At 35.3% G+C, this 8,556-nt stretch overlaps 1 non-coding gene across 1 annotated transcript; it reads left to right on the forward strand.

Moving 5' to 3' along the window:
* The first annotated feature begins 413 nt into the window (after positions 1-413).
* On the forward strand, positions 414-520 carry LOC128294297 (small nucleolar RNA R71). The gene has a single exon (XR_008284611.1). It is a non-coding gene; the product is annotated as a small nucleolar RNA R71 (small nucleolar RNA).
* The last annotated feature ends 8,036 nt before the right edge of the window (positions 521-8,556 follow it).

Raw genomic sequence — 8,556 nt, forward strand, 5'->3', positions numbered from 1 at the left:
TGTATGGGATATTTTGAGATCTAAAGTTATTGTTACCCATATAGTTGACTTGTTCCTCTTCGGTTGTAGGATTGAAGGATTGATATTCTGTATGCAGACCTCCTCCACTTGAGTCACACCTCATCACTGGATGTACCTGCATAGAAACAAGTAAACCATCAATCTTTTTATTGAGAAGTTCTACCTGATTTGATAGCATAGTAACTGAGTCAACGTTATAAACGCCGGTCATTTTTGTTGGTTTAGTCCGTATGACTTGCCACTGATAATTATTCAGTGACATTTCTTCAATGAATTCATAAGCCTCCTCAGGTGTTTTGTTGTTGATGGTTCCTCCAGCAGCTGCGTCAACCATTTGCCGAGTCAAGGGATTCAGACCATTGTAGAATGTTTGTACTTGAAGCCAAAGCGGTAACCCATGGTGAGGGCACCTTCGCAATAGATCCTTGTATCTCTCCCATGCATCATAAAGTGTTTCTAAGTCCATCTACACAAAAGAAGAAATATCATTACGTAACTTAGCCGTTTTAGCCAGCGAAAAATATTTTAGTAGAAATTTTTCGGTCATTTGTTCCCAAGTAGTAATTGACCCTCATGGTAACGAGTTCAACCACTGTTTAGCTTTGTTCATTAATGAAAAAGGAAATAACCGAAGACGAATGGCATCATCAGAAACGCCATTGATTTTAAATGTATTTCAAAATTCCAGAAAGTTTGCTAAGTGAGCGTTGGGATCTTCATCCTGCAAACCATCAAACTGAACAAACTATTGTATCATTTGAATTGTGTTAGGTTTGAGTTCAAAAGTATTTGCAGCTACAGTCGGTCTAACTATACTAGATTCAATTTCTGTTAGAGAAGGTTTAGCATAATCATACATAGTACGTGGAACAGGATTTTGATTAGTCGCAATTGCAGGAGGTAGCTGATTGCCTTGGTTTTCAGCCATCTTTTCGGTTAAGGGTTGAGTATCGTCTTCTTACTCGTTCTCTGTGTATCTTAAGCTTCACCTTATTTCTCTTTGGTTTCTACGAACTGTGCGATCGATTTCTCCGTCAAAAAGTAATGGTCCTAACGGGTTTCTTCTAGTCATAAACTAGGAAAACCTACCAAGAGAAAAAAAAGTAAATTAATTAGTAATAATTAAATTGCAAGAAAAAAATAAATGGCTAAAGTAATAAAAATTGAGTGTTCCTAATATTTTAGTTCCCCTGCAACGACGCCAAAAACTTGATTGCGTGATTCGTAACAAGTAATAAATATTTATAATGAAGATCAAACCTAGACTAACTATTATCACTACGAAAAGGCAAGCGCACCTATCGAACAATAGTATAGTAATGGCAAGACCGGGATATCATACCCAAGGGAACCAAAAGTACTAGTAATAACTATCTTTTTATTATTTAACCTAGAAATAAAGAGGGGTTGATTATTAAACTAATTAACTAATTATACTAAAGCAAAGAGAAAATTTGGAAAAAGACTTGAAGAAAAGTAATTGATAAAGATGACACCCAAAGAGGAATCCACCTAGATTTCACTTGTTATCTGACTCTGAACCAGATAATTTATTCATTTGACTTGATCCGTGAGACTCCCTAACCTATATTATTATCCCTTTCGAGACTAATAACGTCTAACCCTCAGTTGAGTTAATTGAAATCTCTTTCTTAATTAAAACCCCTAGAGAAGCAGTAAATCGATCTATGGACTCTCATATTAGGTTTCACCCTAATCTGGCAAAATATCGTAACCCTATTTCTAGGCGTTCGATCAACTCTGCTTAATTATGCCAAATCTACTCTTAGACAGGGACTTTTGCTCCTCTGCATAAGCACATTAAATCATGTATTAATATCCAGAAAATTAACTCAAGCATTAAGAACACATAATTAAGAACAAATCAAGTATTTATCATACAGTTTAGATAATAATAACAAGATCCATCATAGGTTTCAACCCCCCTTAGGTATCTAAGGGGTTTAGTTCATAATAAAATAAGAGTACATCTCAAAAGTATGAAAATAACAAAACATAAAGAAAACACTAAAACCCCTGAAGGAATTCTGAGAGAATTCTTCAGTCTTGGAGTAGCTCCGGCTTTTGGGATGGATTGTCTGGCTTCCTTCAAGTAATTCCCAGTGTATGGTTTTATACTCCTCTAGAGGGAGGCCCCCTTTCTAAGTCATACTTAGGGTGTTTATATAGGCTTTGGATTGGCTTTCTTCCTCCTTAAGTATCCTTTTCCTTGTAAAATACAACTTCTTGAAATAGGGACACGCCTATGTGCCACGGCCGTGTGACGTGATTGCCAGGCCGTCTTCGATCCGTTAAATTGCACATGGTTGTGTGGGTCAATGGCCAGGCCGTGTGAATTGTGAAAGCCTTGGTCGACACCCTCAAAAGACACGGGCGTGTAAGCTGCTCGTGTGGCAAGGCTTAGGCTATGTCATCTTCTCGATTTGGTCCGTTTTGTCCCTTTTTTGCTCGTTTTTGGCTCTTTTTTACTCTTGGTGCTCTCCTGAGTACAAAACATGAAATAACCGGATTAAGAGCACCAAAATCCACAAATCTAATAATAAACATCCATAAATATGCTAAGTATTTGGGATAAAAATATGTATAATTTGGCGTTTATCAGATTTCTACCAACAATAACAACTAATAATAGACTCCATTTCATTCAAAAAAATATTGGCAAAAGAAAAGAAGACCTGACATAGATAGGAATAGCTTGCAAAATAAACTTGATAAAGACCTCCCAACCCCCCTGGGACAAGCACATGATACACCACCCAATAATCCTTCATTGGATCCATTCCTTAATATGTCAGAAAGCCATCATCTTATTACGACTCACTACAATTGGAAAACCTATATACCTCTTTGGATTGACTGAACAATGCGTCCCAAATTCCAGCACCATATAATCCTTCTTCCTCGCATTAACATTCGAGCTGAAACAAATAAGAGATTTATCAAAACAAACCATTTTCCCAGTAAACCCCTCATATTCGTTTAAAATAGCCTTCAAATTCACTGCCCACTCAATGAAGCATCCCTAAAGATTAAACTATTATCGACAAAGAATAAATAAAACGCCATCAGACCAATTCTAGAGACACGAACACCCTGTACCAAACCATCCTAAGTAGCCAACCACAATAAAGAAGATAGACCTTCACCATAGAAATCGAACAAAAAAGGGCTCAATGAATCACCCTGTCGTAGTCCTCTCGATGGCACAATATGCCCATTCACCATTCCATTAATCAATATAGAATAACAAATTGATCACACACAGCACATAAAAAAATCCACCCACTAAGAGGCAAGGCCTAGCTTCAACATAATCGCCTCCACAAAATGTTACTCAACTTGGCCATATGCCTTACTTATGTCCAATTTCAAAAACTATGAGCCCTACTGCCCTCCTTAACGTTTTGAAATGAACCTAACACCTCAAATACCACGAAAACATTATTAATAATCAAACTACCTGACACAAAAGCACTCTGACCCTCATCGGTGCAATGAGGCATGACAATCTGTAACCTTTTCACAATAGTCTTCAAAATAATCTTAAACAACACGTTACAAAGGTTTATGGGTCGAAAATGGGTCATTCTCATCGGTTTGGTCTATTTCAGAATCAACACAAGATTGGTATGATTAATAGTCCACATGGATATCTCACCATTTAAAATACCCAAACAAAATTGAATAACCTCATTGCCAACAATATGCCAGTAAGTTTGGTAAAACAAGGCAAGTAGACCATCTTCACTCAGTGCCTTATCAGGACCCATAACATTGAGAGCTAAAAAAATTTCCTCTTCTCGAAACTCAGTTAAAATAAATGTATTCATACCCTTGAAAACGTGGGAGTTGATACCCGAAAAAATATTAGTTAGATCTCTCCGTCCATGTGCAGTAAAGAGGTCCGAGAAGTAACAACACACCATTATCCCAATGCCATCATCATTCTCAAAAACCCGACCACCTTGAGTCTCAAGTCGCTCGATATAATTAAGTTTGTGGTGATGTGTAGCATATTGATGAAAACATTTCATGTTACGATCCCTGTTACAAAGCCAATTGGCTCGCATCTGTTACTCCCAATATCACTCTCTTTTGTCAATTTCCATATTCAAATGTGATACGAGCAACTCAGCCCAATTCAAAGGCCATTATAAACATGAGCTTAGTTTCCCTCAAGGCCTAATTTCGAGCTCCAAATCTAAACAGATAAAGTCAAAACTCAACTTAGTGGTTCAAGACTTTATCACGAAGAAAATTCAAAAAGAAGAGTTGAAGTTTCAAGACGATGAATTCTGGAATAATGATGAATTAGAAGAGACTAATTATATTCGTGGGCCTAAACTCTCAATCTATGATGACAAGCTCAAGTGGAAAGTGCTAACAAGCTTAGGCATTTCATTTCAAGAACCCCAATTGATCTCACAAGCCTAGACGTTTCATATTGGATTTGAGTTTTAGGCTTAATTTTTATTATATATGAGCCCAACATTTTATTTATCAGCTCTTATTATTTTATTATTATTTTATTCCAAATTTTTATAATTATTAATTATTTTAAGTTATTTAGGAAATTTATCTTAACAAGAAAGTTTAGTTTAAAACTACTTCTTGTTTAAGATTAAATTAGAATTCTAGTGTATTTAGGAGTTTTATTTAGATTTATTTAGACAGCCTATATATAGGTCTTTGCATTGTACACAATACATTCAATTCATTATTATTCTATTTCTCTTTTGAGTTAATAAATTCTCTCTGGGTTTTACTTTTCAAGAATTTTTATTGAGTTTCTTTTAGAAGAGTTTTAACAATCTTTTTAGATTGTGGAGATCATCTTCAAACTTTTTCTTGCCAAGGTTTCTATCTTGGAGGGGAAATTAGAGCCGCTTGAAGGAGGTTGTCGATTCTTCGTGTTTCCAAGGCTTCTTAGGACTTCTATACACCACGTTCTATCTTTCCATTTTATCTTCTTTATTTGCTTCCTTAATCTTTGATTTATTATTTTATTTTAGTTATTTATTTTAATTGTTGTATCTGACTTGGATTGGATTTCAATTCAAGTTGTGTCAAAATCCAAGTTTCTTTCCGAACTTCTAGAGCCCTAAGTCAAATCCACGACTTTGACAAACTTTACGATCCACTTTCACGTTTATCCTTCTCATCCTTTATCATTTGGTATCAGATTTGGGCGTTTTAGGTGTTCTTTTTATTTTATAAACTAATTCCTAGAAAACAGCCTCAAAATAATTTGTTACCCTTACAGTTTTTAGAAAAAATATTTTCAGTGGGTAAGAAATTTTCAAACGATCTGAAATTTTACATACTATTTCTTGGCCCTATTTTAGAGTATAAAAAAATATTTCCCACAAAAAATGTGATCAAAAAAGTACAAAAAATAAAATACAAAAAAAATTAAAAAAATAAAAAAGTATTTTGTGGGTTGAATTTTGTGCCGAAACTTTCCAGATCAAATCTACATTATTTAAGGAGGCTCCAATTTAAATTTTATAATTTTTGGAAATCGGGAACACCTCGAACGAAGTTTGTAAAGTTACTTTTCAGTTTTTTGCGCTTTCAGGTTTCAACAATTTTCATTGACTCTTAGCTTTAAGTTTTCATTTGTTTTTACTTTTTTTATTTGTTCCTTACAATTCTAACACCTTCTTGTTTCTTGTGTTAGTAGGCTAAAGCACGTTGCATATTCCTTCCTCCGTGCAACATAATTCTTTAATGTCTAAGCCAAAGTTGGACTCATGTTGCTATTAGGTTTGCTTTGATAGTTTGATTCTAATACATTCTAATTGATTGATATAAACACTTTTTAAAAGACTCACAAGATTAATTTTTACCTCATTGAGATTTTTTTTTGAGCGCATATAAGTGAGGTTTGCTTAATTTTTTCTTTTGAAGTGTTGTGCTTTTCCAGGCTTTCACTAGACTCGTGACACTCATGCCCGTAAAAACCATGATAAGATACCGTCTGATGACAAAGAACAATATGTTACATACGAGAATATTGTATGGATGGTAAAATTTCAACATCAAAAATTGAACGAGGTACGTGATACATTTGAGGCCAATTTGACTACGTGTCGAATGGAACTACAAGAGAACATTAATTAGCTTTCCAATCATATTCAACTGCTAACTCAAGCTGTTGCTTGTTTAGAGACTTCTTCAAATTGATGATCTCATGCTTGTGATAGTGATGATGATAGGGATAATGAACAACTTCGTATTTGTTCTAATACTAGTAGACACGAACATCGTCACATTGATGAAACTTTGGGTATTTCTAATCGAGGTCATCCTTCTGCCGCTAAACCAAAGTTTAACATTCCACCATTCTAAGGAAAGTATGATCCAGATGCATATTGTGATTGGGAGGATAAAATGGAGATCATGTTCCACTGTTATAAGTGTCTGGAGGAGGAGAAAGTTCCATTAGATATATTGGCATTTTCGGATTATGCATTAAGTTGGTGGACTCAACTTGTGTTGAACCGCCAAAGGAATCGTGAACGAGATGTTGATTCATGGGAACAGTTGACACAAATCATGCGAAAACGTTTTATCCCACCTCACTATTATAGGGATATTAAACGGAGATTTCAATGCCTTGTTCAAGGTAATCGATATGTTGATGAGTACTTTAAGGAGATGGAGATGCTTATGCATATAGCACATGTCCAAGAAGATGAAGAGACTACCATGGTGCGGTTTGTAGATGGTTTGAACATTTCGATAGCCAATGTTCTTGACCTTTAAACCTATATTGATCTTGAAGATATGGTACGCAAGGCAATTGAGATTGAACGACAGTTTCAACAACGTCATTCTCATCCATTTAGTACTTCACAATATTATAGAGGTACGAGTTCTAATTCTACTTTCAAGAATTCAACATTTCCTTCTACTACTAATAAGTTGCTGCCAAAACATAATGAAACTAAACCTTTTGAGTGGAAAAGTGAGGCTCATACAAAACCTTCTTTTTCATCTTCTAAGCAACCTACTTTTACTACTTCATCAAAACAACAACAAGCTCGTGAAATTGAATGTTTTAAGTGCAAAGGGCATGGACATTATAGTAGTGATTGTGCCAACACAAGACTTTTGTTGATCAAATAAGATGGTGATTATACTTCTAATTCCAATAAAACAGATCCAGATATGCTCGAATTAATTGACGATGTCAATGATGGCGGTAAATTTTATAGTGAAGAAGAGTTGGTGGAACCACTAACTCATCCTCGTTGTCTAGTTGTGAGGCTCACCCTCAACATCCAATTGAAGGATGATTATGATCTTCAGCAGAGTAATATATTCCATTCGAGGTGTTTGATTAAAGGTAGACTTTACTCATTTATCATTGATAGTGGAAGTTGTGCTAACGCTGTCAGCAGCTACCTTGTGGATTCTCTTACTTTACCATATAGCAAACAACCTACACCATACCATGTTCAATGGCTTAACGAAGGTTTGGAAGTCCGTATGGTAAAACAGTGTTTGATCACTTTTAAACTTGGGACTTACATTGATGATATGTAGTGTGATGTCGTTCCCATACATGCCGCCCACTTGTTACTTGGTAAACCATGGCAGTACAATCATGAAGTTATTCATCATGGTAAATTAAATCAATATTCTTTTATTTTCCATGGGAAGTACACTTTCAACCCTTTGAATCAGAAAGATATTCACAATGATCAAATTGACATGAAGTTTTGTAAGGAGGTTATGGGTTGTAAGACACAAAATTCAAAAAAGGTTGACAGAAAAGAGGTCTCTAGTGAAAATAGCCAAATTAATGATGACCCAATGGTGAATGCATCCTCATGTGAGAAAAAAAAAGTGGTTCATAATTTTTATGTAAGTGGAAAATATGTGCAACGAGCCTTACTTACTAAACAGCCTTGCATCATTATCTGATTTAGGCAAAATTGTTTATCTTTGACTAACCTTCACAACTCTTTCCTTAGTGTTTTTGTTTCTCTTTTACATGAATATGAAGATATTTTTGAAGAATCACATAAAAGATTGCCACCTTTGAGGGGTATTGAGAATCAAATTGACTTAGTACCTGGGTCAACAATTCCAAATCGACCAGCTTATTGAAGCAATCCCAAGGAGACGAACGAGTTACAAAAGCAAATAGATGAACTTTTGGCAAAAGGTCACATTCGTGAAAGTTTAAGTCCTTTTGCAGTACCGATAATTTTGGTGCCAAAGAAAGATGGTACGTATAGAACGTGCGTCGATTGTCGACCAATTAACCAAATTACTATTAAGTATAGACATCCTATTCCAAGGCTTGATGATATGTTTGATGAACTTTATGGTGTTGGTATCTTTACAAAAATTGATTTAAAAAGTGGTTACCATCAAATTCGAATGAAAGAGGGGGATGAATGGAAAACAACCTTTAAAACTAAGTTTGGTTTATATGAATGGTTAGTCATGCCTTTCAGTTTGACTACCTAGTACTTTCATGCGCCTGATGAACCATGTTCT

The sequence above is a fragment of the Gossypium arboreum genome, chromosome 6 (genome assembly GCF_025698485.1).
Source record: "Gossypium arboreum isolate Shixiya-1 chromosome 6, ASM2569848v2, whole genome shotgun sequence".
In the NCBI taxonomy this organism is placed as follows: domain Eukaryota; kingdom Viridiplantae; phylum Streptophyta; class Magnoliopsida; order Malvales; family Malvaceae; genus Gossypium; species Gossypium arboreum.